Genomic DNA, 15,918 nt, shown 5'->3' with positions numbered 1-15,918 from the left:
TATTTAAAAATAAAAATAAATTAATTTACAATACGTAAAGTGACGTTTGGTTACAGTATTATGAATCTCGATGTCAACATTTTGGGCGTGTTGAGAAATAAATGAGTGCAAACAGAGTATAGTAATGTGAAACGTGTGTGTTTCATATGGTAACAAAGTGTGGTTTTTAAAAAGAAGTGTATAGTTTTTACAAGAGTGTTTAATTTTGCAAAGGATCTGTAGTGTTTTGCTAATTGGGTGTGTGGTTGTGCTAATTGTGTGTAGTGTTTTGAAAACACGGGCCCTGTTTTGAAAATCGTGCTTAAGCAATCAAAAAAAACTGTAATAGCATGAGTATTCTGTACAAGAAGTAAAGATAAATGTGAAAAAAAGGAACTAAATAGCATAGTTGGGTTGGAGCTCATAAAACTGTGACCGTTTGCGTCTGCACCATCTTTTTAGGCGCCTTTCTTTGTCCGGAGAGAGGAGAGAAAAGGAAGAGGTGGGAGAGAAAAAGAGGAGAGAACAAGACTATAACACCCTAGCAACAGGAGACATTGCAACATAGCCAAGGGAGAGAGGGAGATTGTATCAAGAGGAGAAAGCAAGTCTATAACACCCTAGCATCAGGAGATATTGCGAGAGAGAGAGAGAGAGAGAGAGAGAGAGAGAGAGAGAGAGAGAGAGAGAGAGAGAGAGAGAGAGAGAGAGAGAGAGAGAGAGAGAGAGAGAGAGAGAGAGAGAGAGAGAGAGAGAGAGAGAGAGAGAGAGAGAGAGAGAGAGAGAGAGAGAGAGAGAGAGAGAGAGAGAGAGAGAGAGAGAGAGAGAGACTCTATCACCATACCACCAGGGGACTATGACACTCTAACACCAGGAAACACACATATGGCTGGTGAGAGAGAAAGCGTGAAAGAGGGAGAAGGAGAAAGAGAGAGAGGGGGAGAGCAAGAGGCTATAACACTTTACCACCTGGAGACACAGAAAGAGAGAGATGGAGAACAGGAGAGAAACAGACAGAGAGGGAGATTAGAACTGCTTATCTTTTTTGCACTGTTTAATTCCTTTTCTGTCTTACTTTCAACAACCCCCCTCCTGCTTCTCTTCATAATTTCAAAATGCCATCAGGATTACAATGTTATGGTGTGGTTTTGTTCTAACAGGGAACAGAGAGAGAGACAAACAGAGGTAACTAACGTGTATTCTGTGTGGAACCGATATGATTCATCTGGATTAACGGGCATGTGTGCAACCATGCAAGTCTTTGTGTGTGTGTGTGTGTGTGTGTGTGTGTGTGTGTGTGTGTGTGTGTGTGTGTGTGTGTGTGTGTGTGTGTGTGTGTGTGTGTGTGTGTGTGTGTGTGTGTGTGTGTGTGTGTGTGTGTGTGTGTGTGTGTGTGTGTGTGTGTGTGTGTGTGTGTGTGTGTGTGTTTGTATGTGTGTGTGTGTGTGTGTCCAGCTCATTGATTTCCACTCACACTGTGTGTGTAGTTAATAGACCCAAAGCTTCCTTCTATACACTCCAGTAGACACAGTGATTACTCTGAGAAAACAAGGATGAGTGTCTCTCCTCTCCTTTCCTCTCCTCTCCTTTCCTATACTCTCCTATTGTTCCCCTCCTTCTCTGCTGTCCACCCCTCCTTTCTCCTCTCCCATGACTGATTGATGCAGCAGTACTGTCTTGTTGGTTCGTGTCCGAAATTTGGCATAGTGTGTGTACTAATCGTACTAAAGTCTATTTACAATGTACAGTTGATTCGAAAAGGTGAAGAAAAAAAACACCTTTATAATAAAGTATTTTCAGGCTAACAATAAAATGCAATTCCTAATTTGATGAGTAGACTAAGCATAGGATAATATTTGGTAACAGTACACTTTTGGAAAAAAGGGTTACAAAAAAGTTTTTGGGCGGAGGGATAGGGTTCTACCAAGAACCGTTTGGACCTGAAGATCCCTTTTGGAAGACAAGGGTTCTTTGTAAGGCAAAGGGTTATACCTAGAACCTTTAACATCATATGAACCGTTTTTGGAGTAAAGGGATCTTTGATAATTCTTTGGAAGGCAAGAAGAGTTCTACATAGAACCATATTTCATTATTCCCAGAATGCTCTACTGTAGAGTGATTTTCAGAATTGTTTTTTTTAATATATGTGTTTTTTCCTGTACATTTATTGGTTGATGGATGTTATGCTACAAGAAGACATGAACTCAGCACAAAAAGAAACGTCCTCTCACTGTCAACTGCGTTTATTTTCAGTAAACTTAACATAAATATTTGTGTGAACATAACAAGATTCAACAACTGAGACATAAACTGAACAAGTTCCACAGACATGACTAACAGAAATGGAATAATGTGTCCCTGAACAAAGGGGAGGGGTCAAAAGTAACAGTCTGTATCTGGGGTGGCCACCAGCTGCATTAAGTAGCCTCCTCATTGACTGCACCAGATTTGCCAGTTCTTGCTGTGAGATGTTACCCCACTCTTCCACCAAGGCATCTGCAAGTTCCTGGACATTTCTGGGGGGAATGGCCCTAGCCCTCACTCTCCAAACCAACAGGTCCCAGACATGCTCAATGGGATTGAGATCCGGGCTCTTCGCTGGCCATGGCAGAACACGGACTTTCCTGCTTGCAGGAAATCACACACAGAACGAGCAGTATGGCTGGTGGCATTGTCATGCTGGATGGTCATGTCAGGATGAGCCTGCAGGAAGGGCACCACATGAGTGAGGAGGATGTCTTCCCTGTAATGCACAGCGTTAAGATTGCCTGCAATGACGACAAGCTCAGTCCGTTGATGCTGTGACACACCGCCCCAGACCATGACGGACCCTCCACCTCCAAATCAATCCCGCTCCAGAGTACCGGCCTCAGTGTAACGCTCATTCCTTCGACGATAAACGCGAATCCGACCATCACCCCTGGTGAGACAAAACCGCGACTCGTCAGCGAAGAGCACTTTTTGCCAGTCATGTCTGGTCCAGTGACGGTGGGTTTGTGCCCATAAGCGACTTTGTTGCCGGTGATGTCTGGTGAGGACCTGCCTTACAACAGGCCCACAAGCCCTCAGTCCAGCCTCTCTCAGCCTATTATCATACACTGATTTCCAAGTCTGTGTCCACGTATCAAAACTCATTATTCTTCCTTGTTTCGGAAGAAACAAGCCTGAAACCTTGAAAAAAGACTACTGACACCCAGTGGAAGCCATAGGAATTGCATACTGGGAGCTAGATTTCATTTTTTTCCTATACGTTCCATTGGAATAGCATTGGCTCTCAAAAAAAAATCAGGTTGGTTTGTCTTTGGATTTTCTCCTACCATATCTATTGTGTTATAGTCTCCTACATTATTTTAACATTTCTACAAATGTTATCTGCAGAGTTAGCTCCAGGTAAATGTTGCAATTGTTCAGCCATTCCTGGACCTGTGACCAAAAAGAAGCTACAAATGGACAGTACTAAAATAAAATGATCTAATGACTCTGTCTCTTCGCAGCAAAATCTGCAGAGCTGGGAAGGTTGTATCCCCATATATATAACATTATATTGGTTGCAAGAATTTTGTATAATGATTTCAATTGAAAAATGTTACGTTTTGCGCATCAGTTCATAAACCATGTGCCATGGAATTGGTACATCGAAAATCTATTCCCAACTATTTTGCAATCTGTATGGAACAACTCTCAATCTTATTGGTCCTGAAATTACTATTGGATAGAAAACACTCTGGAGTTTCTAAAACTTAATTATATCTGTGAGTAAAACAGAACTCATTTGGCAGCAAACTTCCAGACAGGGAGTGAAAATTCTGAAAATGGGGCTCTGTGTCAGGGCCTGCCTATTCAACTGGCTTATATTTATGGATCTGTATGCACTTCATCACAAACCCGGATCCGGGATCCCCCCCATCAAAAACGCTGACTAGCATAGCCTAGCCTAAAGCCACAGGGATATCATATAATAAAATGTTCATGAAATCACAAGTCCAAGACACCAAATGAAAGATACACATCTTGTGAATCCAGCCATCATTTCTGATTTTTTAAATGTTTTACAGGGAAGACACAATATGTATTTCTATTAGCTAACCACCATAGCAAAAGACACAACTTTTTTTCCCACCATTTTTTTCCTGCATAGGTAGCTATCACAAATTCGACCAAATAAAGATATAAATAGTCACTAACCAAGAAACAACTTCATCAGATGACAGTCTGATAACATATTTATTGTATAGCATATGTTTTGTTCGAAAAATGTGCATATTTCAGGTATAAATCATAGTTTTACATTGCAGCCACCATCACAACTCTCACCAAAGCAACTAGAATAACTACAGAGAGCAACGTGAATTACCTAAATACTCATCATAAAACATTTATGAAAAATACACAGCGTACAGCAAATGAAAGACAAAGAACTTGTGAATCCAGCCAATATTTCAGATTCTTTAAGTGTTTTACAGCAAAAACACAATATAGCATTATATTAGCTTACTACAATAGCCAACCACACAGCAGCATTGATTCATGCACGTTAGCGATAGCGAATAAACCAGCAAAATATATTACATTTTTCACTAACCTTCTCAAAACTTCATCAGATGACAGTCCTATAACATCATATTACACAATACATATATTGTTTGTTCGAAAATGTGCATATTTAGCGGCACAAATCGTGGTTATACAATGAGAATAGTAGCCAAGCTGCCAACAAAATGTCGGGAGAAATCTTGGGAGAGGCACCTAATTTAATCAATAACTAAACTTGACTAAAAAAACTTAAACTAAAAAATACAGGTTGGACAGCAAATGAAAGATACATTAGTTCTTAATGCAACCGCTGTGTTAGATTTTTAAAATTAACGTTACTACGACATACAGCGTGCGTTAAAGCGAGACCGCACTGAAATTAATGGCGGAATAGTAGTGTAACACTTTTCAACAGAACAACGAATTAACATCATAAATAGTTCTTACTTTTTGATGAGCTTCCATCAGAATCTTGTGCAAGTGGTCCTTTGTCCAGAATCATCGTTGCTCGGTTGTAGATTGTCGTCTTCAACTTAGGAATTAGCAGCAAACATTAGCTATGTGGCCCAGACGTGTCCAACTCTTCATAACGCAGCACAAAGAAATATCAGAAAATCGCAATATACTGATATAAACTGATATAACTCGGTTTAAAATAACTACATTATGATGTCTTTAACACCTATATCGAATAAAATCAGAGCCGGATATATCTAAGGCCTATAACAAGAGCTTTTCAGAATGCCATCCTGAGGTCTGTGGAGTGCACCCCACGTTCCAAAAGCCTTTATATGGCCTCAGATCTGCCTAGCAACACCATTCCAATTATCACTGCTTACTGACATCTAGGGGAAATCGTATGCAGTGCATGTCGACTCATAGATTACATGCAAATTAATAAACTGACCCTGGAACAGAGTGCCCGATTTCAGATTTCTCACTTCCTGACAGGAATTTAGCTGCAACTTGAGTTCTGTTTTACTCACAGATATAATTCAAACGGTTTTAGAAACTAGAGAGTGTTTTCTATCCAATAGTAATAATAATATGCATATTGTACGAGCAAGAATTGAGTACGAGGCAGTTTAATTTGGGAACGAATTTTTACAAAGTGAAAACAGCACCCCCATATTGACAAGAAGTTTTAATCAGGTCAATAAATAAATATAATTTACGGTCACATTTGCTTTTAAACAGTACCAAGAATTAGAACAGGTTATGGTAGAAATCATTTTAGTTACTCAGCTCCATGGTCCTGGAATTATCTCCTGAACATTTAAAAAATTTATGATTTAGTCTCGTTGGTGGAGTTTAAACACTTGATGTAAATGTCATAGAGTGTAATTGCCTTTAGGACAGCTGTTTTTTAGTCAAGACGTTTGTGATTTTTTTACACAATGTTGTACTGTATGTGTCTATAGTTTTGTTTAATGTTGTGTTTGTGTATGTAAGTTATTTTATCTGAAACTTTGTTCCCCGGCTGCTTTTGGACCAGGTCTCTCTTGAAAAAGAGATGTTATCTCAATGAGAAACCTGTATAAATAAAGGTTAAATAAAAACTAAATTGAAAAAAATCAGCGTGCAATGACACCTTTGTTTTTAAGCCCTGGATTTCTAAACCCTTGATATTATTGTTGGATCTGATTTTAAAACCTCTTAGGGCTAGGGGGCAGTGTTCGGAAGTTCGGATGAATGACGTGCCCAAAGTAAACTGCCTGTTACTCAGGCCCAGAAGCTAGGATATGCATATAATTGGTAGCATTGGATAGAAAACACTCGGAAGTTTCTAGAACTGTTAACATAATGTATGTGAGTATAACATAACTTATATGGCAGGTGAAAACCCGAGGAAAATCCATCCGAGAAAATCTTTTTTTGAGGTCACAGTCCATTTCAGTGCTTGTCTATGGGATATACAAATACATAGCTCCCAGATTGCAGCTCCTATGGCTTCCACTAGATGTCAACAGTCTTTAGAAAGGGTTTCAGGCTTTTTTTCTGAAAAAATGACAGAGTAGTTGTAGTTTTTCCAAGGTGTCTCTCATTAGAAATGTAGTCTTGTTGTGCGCGTGAATGAGGTGCGTGCTCTTCGTTATTTATCTTCCCTATTTAACATTCTATTCTCCGTCTTAAATGTTATAGTTTATTTAGATATTAGAGTACCCCAGAATTAATTACAAACATCGTTTGACTTGTTTGGACGGACTTTACTGGTAACCTTTTGGATTCGTTTGTATGCATGTTGAACGAGATATTTCGATGAAATATGGTGAAGCCCCAAAATTGCCCTCGCTGGAAGCCTGTGCTTCAGACATAAGGAAGTGGATGGCTGCAAATGTTGTACTTTTAAACTCGGACAAAACAGAGATGCTTGTTCTAGGTCCCAAGAAACAAAGAGATCTTCTGTTGAATCTGACGATTAATCCTGATGATTGTACAGTCGTCTCAAATAAAACTGTGAAGGACCTCGGCGTTACTCTGGACCCTGATCTCTCTTTTGACGAACAAATCAAGACTGTTTCAAGGGCAATTTTTTTCCATCTACGTAGCATTGCAAAAATCAGATACTTTCTGTCCAAAAATGATGCAGAAAAATTAATCCATGCTTTTGTCACTTCTAGGTTAGACTACTGCAACGCTCTACTTCCCAGCTACCCAGATAAAGCACTAAATAAACTTCAGTTAGTGCTAGACACGGCTGCTAGAATCTTGACTAGAACCAAAAAAATGTATCATATTACTCCAGTGCTAGCCTCTCTACACTGGCTTCCTGTTAAGGCAAGGGCTGATTTCAAGGTTTTACTGCTAACCTACAAAGCATTACATGGGCTTGCTCCTGCCTATCTTTCCGATTTAGTTCTGCGTACATACCTACACGTACGCTACGGTCACAAGACGCAGGCCTCCTAACTGTCCCTAAGCAAACAGCTGGAGGCAGGGCTTTCTCCTATAAAGCTCCATTATTATGGAATGGTCTGCCTACCCATGTGAGAGACGCAGACTCGGTCTCAACCTTTAAGTCTTTTTTGAAGAGTCATCTCTTCAGTAGGTCCTATGATTGAGTCTGGGAAAGGAGTGTGAAGGTGAACGGAAAGGCACTGGAGCAACGAACCGCCCTTGCTGTCTCTGCCTGGCCGGTTCCCCTCTCTACACTGGGATTCTTTGCCTCTAACCCTGTTACAGGGGCTGAGTCACTGGCTTACTGGTGCTCTTCCATGACGTCCCTAGGAGGGGTGCGTCACTTGAGTTGGTTGAGTCACTAACGTGATCTTCCTGTCTGGGTTGGCGCCCCCCTTGGGTTGTGCCGTGGCGGAGGTCTTTGTGGGCTATACTCGGCCTTGTCTCAGGATGGTAAGTTGGTGGTTGAAGGTATCCCTCTAGTGGTGTGGGGGCTGTGCTTTGGCAAAGTGGGTGGGGTTATATCCTGCCTGTTTGGCCCTGTCCGGGGGTATCGTCGGATGGGGCCACAGTGTCTCCAGACCCCTCCTGTCTCAGCCTCCAGTATTTATGTTGCAGTAGTTTGTGTCGGGGGGCTAGGGTCAGTCTGTTATATCTGGACTATTTCTCCTGTCTTATCCGGTGTCCTGTGTGAATTTAAGTATGCTCTCTCTAAATCTCTCTCTCTTTCTCTCTTCCTTTCTCTCTTTCTCTCTCTCTTTCTTTCTTTCTCTCTCTCGGAGGACCTGAGCCCTAGGACCATGCCTCAGGACTACCCGGTCTTGCTGTACCCAGTCCACCTGGCCGTGCTGCTCATCCAGTTTCAACTGTTCTGCCTGCGGCTCTGGAACCCTGACCTGTTCACTGGACGTGCTACCTGTCCCATATCTGCTGTTTTCAACTCTCTAGAGACAGCAGGAGCGGTAGAGGTACTCTGAATGATCGGCTATGAAAAGCCAACTGACATTTACTCCTGAGGTATCGACATGTTGCACCCTCGACATCCACTGTGATTATTATTATTTGACCCTGCTGGTCATATATGAACATTTGAACATCTTGGCCATGTTCTGTTATAATGTCCACCCGGCACAGCCAGAAGAGGACTGGCCACCCCTCATAGCCTGGTTCCTCTCTAGGTTTCTTCCTATGTTCTGGCCTTTCTAGAGAGTTTTTCCTAGCCATCGTGCTTCTACACCTGCATTGCTTGCTGTTTGGGGTTTTAGGCTGGGTTTCTGTACAGCACTTTGAGATATCAGCTGATGTAAGAAGGGCTTTATAAATACATTTGATTTGATTTGATTTAGAGAGAGTCAGAGACAGTCACTGATGTGAAAAAACAAGACTGACTAACACTGAGCACAGATCCTATATCTGTACTTCAACATGGTGTGTGTTTGTGTGTGTGTGTATGTGCGTGTGTGTAGGGGGGTGTAAATAATTCTGTGTATGTATTTAATAAGCCATGTTGTAAATTGTCTATTATGTAAATGAGCTGTTGTTGCTGGCAATAATTTAATCAGCATTAATCATTCCAAGTTTCCAAACACATGAAACACGAGTGAACAGCATTGCCTCGGAACACACACACACACACACACACACACACACACACACACACACACACACACACACACACACACACACACACACACACACACACACACACACACACACACACACACACACACACACACACACACACACAGAGTCAGATTATTGTACAGCAGGAACACATCAGCAATGTTGTCTTCATCTGGTATTGTTAGCTGGAACTAGGTCATTAGAAGAGAAGTCTGTTTCTTTGTGCTGTTCAAGGCTACTCCTGCTGCTTTTATGTTGTATGATCTCTTTAGTTTGCTTTACTCTTCCCCCTTTCGTTGCTCAATCTATCCTCTCTGTTCGATCCTTTCTCCTGTCTGTCCTCCCTCTACTTCTCTAGTATCCATCCTCACCATATCTGTCTTCCAGTCTCTTCCCTTCCTCTCTTCTCTTCTCTCCTTCCTTGATCCTATATATATATTATATAATATATGCCATTTAGCAGACACTTTTATCCAAAGTGTCTTACAGTCAAGCGCATACCTTTTTACCCATGGCTTGACTCATGTTCATGTGTCTCTATACAATACAAAGACATATCACTGCACCCACATAAAAAAGTACTGCAGTTTACTATAAATACTAGAGTACTTACTATAGAATTATGTATAATTTGGTAGTATACTATAGAGTACTATAGTAAATACTACAGTAATATCCACAAAAAAACACTGCAGTAAATACTATAAAACTTTAAGCAAAAACAGTATATATATTGTTTTACTATAGTAAATACTACAGTATATACGCTGATGATACCAAACATTAGGAACACTTACCTTATATTGAGTTGCACCCACTTTTGCCCTCAGAACAGTCTCAATTCATCAGGGCAAGCACTCTACAGGGTTTTGAAAGCGTTCCACAGGGATTCTGGACCATGTTGACTTGGCTGGATGTCCTTTGGGTGGTGGACCATTCTTGATACACACGGGAAACTGTTGAGCGTGAAAAGAAACAGCAGCGTTGCAGTTCTTGACACAAACCAGTGTGCCTGGCACCTACTACCATACCCTCGTTCAAAGGCACTTAAATATTTTGTCTTGCCCATTCACCCTCTTAATGGCACACATACACAATCCATGTCTCAATTGCCTCAAGACCTAAAAATCCTTCTTTAACCTCTCTAGGGTATGTGGCGTCCCACCTCGTCAACAGCCAGTGAAACTGCAGGGCGCCAAATTCAAAACAACAGAAATCCCATAATTTAAATTCCTCAAGCATACAAGTATTTTACACCATTTTAAAGCTACACTTGTTGTAAATCCAGCCAAAGTGTCCGATTTCAAAAAGGTTTTACGACGAAAGCACACCAAACGATTATGTTAGGTATGAGCCAAGTCACAGAAAAAGACAGCCATTTTTCCAGCTAAAGAGAGCATTAACAAAAAGCAGAAATAGAGATAAAATGAATCACTAACCTTTGATAATCTTCATCAGATGACACTCATAGGACTTCATGTTACACAATACATGTATTTTTTGTTCGGTAAAGTTCATATTTATATCCAAAAATCTGAGTTTAGGCAAGACGCTACTGTATCACTTGGCAAAAAGCCTGAGAAAATGCAGAGCGCCAAATTAAAATTATTTACTATGAAAATTACTATAAAATCAAACTTTCATTAAATCAAACATGAAAGATACCAATGTCAGAATTCAAATAGGCTTTTCAGCGAAAGCATACGATGCTATTATCTGAGCATAGCACTTATAGTAAACAAAAGAGAAAACATTTCAACCCAGCAGGCGCGACACAAAACGCAGAAATAAAAATATAATTCATGACTTACCTTTGACGAGCTTCTGTTGACTCCAATATGTCCCATAAACATCACAAATGGTCCTTTTGTACGATTAATTCCGTCGATATATATCCAAAATGTCCATTTATTTGGCGCGTTTGATCCAGAAAAACACCGGTTCCAACTTGCTCAAACATGACGACAAAATATCTCAAAGGTTACCTGTAAACTTTGCCAAAAAATTTTTTACGTTAATAATCGATAAAATTGAAGACGGGATGATCTGTGTTCAATACAGGACTAAAACGAAATGTTGCATGCCTTCTGTTTGATTGAAGCGCATGTACAGGACACCTGGAGTGCCTCGACTTCAAGATGGCCGTATTTCTTCATTACACAAAGGAATAACCTCAACCTATTTCTCATGACTGTTGACATCTAGTGGAAGCCGTAGGAACTGCAAGCAATTTGCTTAGAAATCTGGTTTCCCAATGAAATCACATTGAAAAGACAGTGACCTCAACAAAAAATTCTGAATGGTTTGCCCTCGGGGTTTCACCTGCTAAATAAGTTCTGTTATACTCACAGACATGATTCAAACAGTTTTAGAAACTTCAGTGTTTTCTATCCAAATCTACTAATAATATGCATATCTTATCTCCTGGGGATGAGTAACTGGCAGTTGAATTTGGGTATGCTTTTCATCCAAACGTGAAAATGCTGCCCCCTACCCTAGAGAAGTTAACCTGTCTCCTCCCCTTCATCTACAATGATTGAAGTGTATTTAACAAATCAAATCAAAGTTTATTTGTCACGTGCGCCGAATACAACCGTTATAGACCTTACAGGTAAATGTTTACTTAATAACCAACAGTGCAAAAAAGTATTACGTGAACAATAGGTAAGTAAAGAAATAAAAACAACAGTAAAAAGACAGTGAAAAATAACAGTAGCGAGGCTATATACAGGAGCGAGGCTATAACAGTAGCGAGCTTACATACAGACACCGGTTAGTCAGGCTGATTGAGGTAGCATGTACATGTAGATATGGTTAAAGTGATGATGCATATATGATAAACAGAAAGTAGCAGCAGCGTAAAGGAGGGGTTGGGGGGGGCGGGGGAGCACACAATGCAAATAGTCCGTGTAGCCATTTGATTACCTGTTCAGGAGTCTTATGGCTTGGGGGTAAAAACTGTTGAGAAGCCTTTTGTCCTAGACTTGGCACTCCGGTACCGCTTGCCATGCGGAAGTAGAGAGAACATTCTATGACTGGGGTGGCTGGGGTCTTTGACAATTTTTATGGCCTTGCTCTGACACCGCCTGGTGTAGAGGTCCTGGATGGCAGGCAGCTTAGCCCCCGCGATGTACTGGCCGTACGCACTACCCTCTGTGGTGCCTTGTGGTCGGAAGCCGAGCAATTGCCTTACCAGGCAGTGATGCAACCAGTCAGGATACTCTCGATGTTGCAGCTGTAGAACCTTTTGAGGATCTGAGGACCCATGCCAAATCTTTTTAGTTTCCTGAGGGGGAATAGGCTTTGTCGTGCCCTCTTCACGACTGTCTTGGTGTGTTTGGACCATTCTAGTTTCTTGGTGATGTGGACACCAAGGAACTTGAAGCTCTCAACCTGCTCCACTACAGCTCCGTCGATGAGAATGAGGGCGTGCTCAGTCCTCCTTTTCCTGTAGTCCACAATCATCTCCTTAGTCTTGGTTACGTTGAGGGATAGGTTGTTATTCTGGCACCACCCGGCCAGGTCTCTGACCTCCTCCCTATAGGCTATCTCGTCATTGTCGGTGATCAAGCCTACCACTGTTGTGTTGTCTGCAAACTTAATGATGGTGTTGGAGTCGTGCCTGGCCATGCAGTCGTAGGTGAACAGGGAGTACAGGATGGGACTGAGCACACACCCCTGAGGGGCTCCAGTGTTGAGGATCAGCGTGGCAGATGTGTTTCTACCTACCCTCACCACCTGGGGGCGGCCCGTCAAGAAGTCCAGGATCCAGTTTCAGAAGGAGGTGTTTAGTCCCAGGATCCTTAGCTAAGTGATGAGCTTTGAGGGTACTATAGTGTTTAACGCTGAGCTGTAGTCAATGACTAGCATTCCCAAATAGATGTTCCTTTTGTCCAGGTGGGAAAGGGCAGTGTGGAGTGCAATAGAGATTGCATCATCTGTGGATCTGTTTGGGCAGTATGCAAATTGGAGTAGGTCTAGGGTTTCTGGCATAATGGTGTTGATGTGAGCCATTACCAGCCTTTCAAAGCACTTCATGGCTACGTACATGAGTGCTACGGGTCTGTAGTAATTTAGGCAGGTTACCTTCGTGTTCTTGGGCACAGAGACTATAATGGTCTGCTTGAAACATGTTGTTATTACAGACTCAATCAGGGACATGTTGAAAATGTCAGTGAAGACACCTGCCAGTTGGTCAGTACATGCCCGGAGTCCTGGTAATCCGTCTGGCTCCTCAGCCTTGTGAATGTTGACCTGTCTTACTCACGTCGGCTACGGAGAGCGTGATCACACAGTCGTCCAGAACATGCATGCCTCAGTGTTGCTTGCCTCGAAGTGAGCATAGAAGTGATTTAGCTCGTCTGGTAGGTTCGGGTCACTGGGCAGCTCACGGCTGTGCTTCCCTTTGTAGTTTGTAATAGTTTGCAAGCCCTGCCACATAAGACAAGTGTCGGAGCCGGTGTAGTACGATTCAATCTTAGCCCTGTATTGACGCTTTGCCTGTTTGATGGTTCGTCGGAGGGCATAGCAGGATTTCTAATAAGCTTCCGGGTTAGAGTCCCACACATTGAATGCGGCAGCTCTACCCTTTAGCTCAGTGCGAATGTTGCCTGTAATCCATGGCTTCTGGTTGGGATATGTATGTACAGTTACTGTGGGGACTACGTCCTCAATGCACTTATTGATAAAGCCAGTGACTGATGTGGTGTACTCCTCAATGCCATCAGAAGAATCCCGGGATATGTTCCAGTCTGTGATAGCAAAACAGTCCTGTAGTTTAACATCTGCTTCATCTGACCACTTTTTTATAGACCGAGTCACTGGTGCATCCTGCTGGTATTTTTGCTTGTAAGCAGGAATCAGGAGGATAGAATTGTGGTCGGATTTACCAAATGAAGGGCGAGGGAGAGCTTTGTACGCGTCTGTGTGTGTGGAGTCTCTCTGGTTGCACATGTTGATAGAAATTAGGTAGAACTGATTTAAGTTTCCCTGCATTAAAGTCTCCTGCCACTAGGAGCGCCACCTCTGGGTGAGCGGTTTCCTGTTTGCTTATTTCCTTATACAGCTGACTGAGTGCGGTCTTATTGCCAGCATCCATCTGTGGTGGTAAATAAACAGCCACAAATGTATAGCTGAAATCTCTCTAGGAAAGTAGTGGGGTCTGCAATTTATCACAAGATACTCTACTTCAGGCGAGCAAAATCTGGAGACTTCCTTAGATTTCATACACCAGCTGTTGTTTACAAATATGCACAGACCGCCCCCCCTCGTCTTACCGGAGTGTGCTGTTCTATCTTTCCGGTGCAGCGTATATCCCGCAAGCTGAATATCCATGTCATCATTCAGCCACGATTCCGTGAAACATAAGATATTACAGTTTTTGATGTCCCGTTGGTAGGATATTCATGAACGTACCTCGTCTAATTTATTGTCCAATGATTGAACGTTGGCGAGTAATATTGACGATAACGGCAGCTTTCCCACTCGCCTTCTGCTGATCCTTACGAGGCACCCTGCTCTATGTCATCTTTTCCTGCGTCTCTTTCTCTTGCCAATAACTGTGTTTCCTGCTTGTTGAGGAAAATAAAAAATCTTTGTCTAATCCGAGGTGAGTGATCGCTGTCCTGATCTCCATAAGCTCTTTTTTGCCGTAAGATACGGTTGCAGAAACATTATGTACAAAATAAGTTACAAATAACGTGAAAAACCCCCACATAATAGCACAATTGGTTGGGCACCCGTAAAACTGCTGCCATTTCTTCCGGCGCCATTTATACAAGTGACATCAGTAAGGGATCATAGCTTTCACCTGGATTCAGGTGTTCAGTCTATGTCATGAAAAGAGCAGATGTTCTTAATGTTTTGTAGACTGTGTAATTTGCATATACCCTGCCCATTCCCCTCGCCGATATCCCTATTTGTGCCAAGTAAAAACCATATATTGTGTTCCCTATGGTTATAGAAAAGAGTAGGGAAAATTTGCTCTGTTAGTATTTCTCTAGTAGGTTTTATCAAGGTGAAAGCCCCTCACTTCTATGTCAAAGATATTCAAACAAAAACAATTATGTAAATACAGCAGTAATGTCACCCAAAATAGTACAGTATACTACAGTCCACATAAACACTATAGTAAATTCCACAGTACCCTACAGTCTGCCAAAACACTACAGTAATTACACGTTTTTACTACAGTATTAATACTAGTATTAATATTATAGTGGACCTCAATCCGCAAAAACACTACAGTGAATACTACAGTAAAGTCTGCAAAAACACAGCGAATACTTTAGTATTCCTACCATAGTATACACTATAGTATTTTTTTATGTGGGCCTATCTCAGGTAGTCAAACTCATTCCACGCAAGGCAGAGTTTCTGTGGGTTTTCAATTCTCCCTTGTACTTGATTAATGATGAATTAAGGTCACTAATTACAAAATAACTCCCCTCACCTGGTTGTCTAGGTCTTAATTGAAAGGAAACACAAAAGTCTGCAGACACTAGGCCCTCGATGAAATGAGTTTGACACCCCTGGTCTATCTGGCGTATGTGAAAATAAAACAGATTTCAGATTTCAGTTGGACAAATCCACTCTTAGCTATCTGTGTTTGATTAGTTGATTAATTTGAAATAGACTGGATTTTATCTATGAATGCATAGTAATATTTAATCATAAATGATGGAGAGGTGCTCCTAGGTCTGTGAAGGAGATCCTCTTACTGTCTGCTGATGTATCTCCTTGTTAATGTGTGACAACTAATCAGTTCAATCAGACTGCACTAACGAGGGGTCGGTCACACACGCACACACGTACACACACGACATCTCTCGTTAACGATGTGTAACGTGTGATTGATGGAAAGGTCCGCTTTAGGTTGTATGTTCT

At 41.6% G+C, this 15,918-nt stretch overlaps 1 non-coding gene across 1 annotated transcript; it reads left to right on the top strand.

The window, feature by feature from the left end:
- The first annotated feature begins 15,006 nt into the window (after positions 1–15,006).
- LOC139552893 (U7 small nuclear RNA) lies at positions 15,007–15,061 on the top strand. Its single transcript, XR_011670554.1, has one exon. It is a non-coding gene; the product is annotated as a U7 small nuclear RNA (small nuclear RNA).
- Positions 15,062–15,918: the final 857 nt, after the last annotated feature.

Source organism: Salvelinus alpinus, chromosome 24 (genome assembly GCF_045679555.1).
Source record: "Salvelinus alpinus chromosome 24, SLU_Salpinus.1, whole genome shotgun sequence".
In the NCBI taxonomy this organism is placed as follows: Eukaryota; Metazoa; Chordata; class Actinopteri; order Salmoniformes; family Salmonidae; genus Salvelinus; species Salvelinus alpinus.
This window is presented reverse-complemented; position numbering and strand designations above follow the sequence as displayed.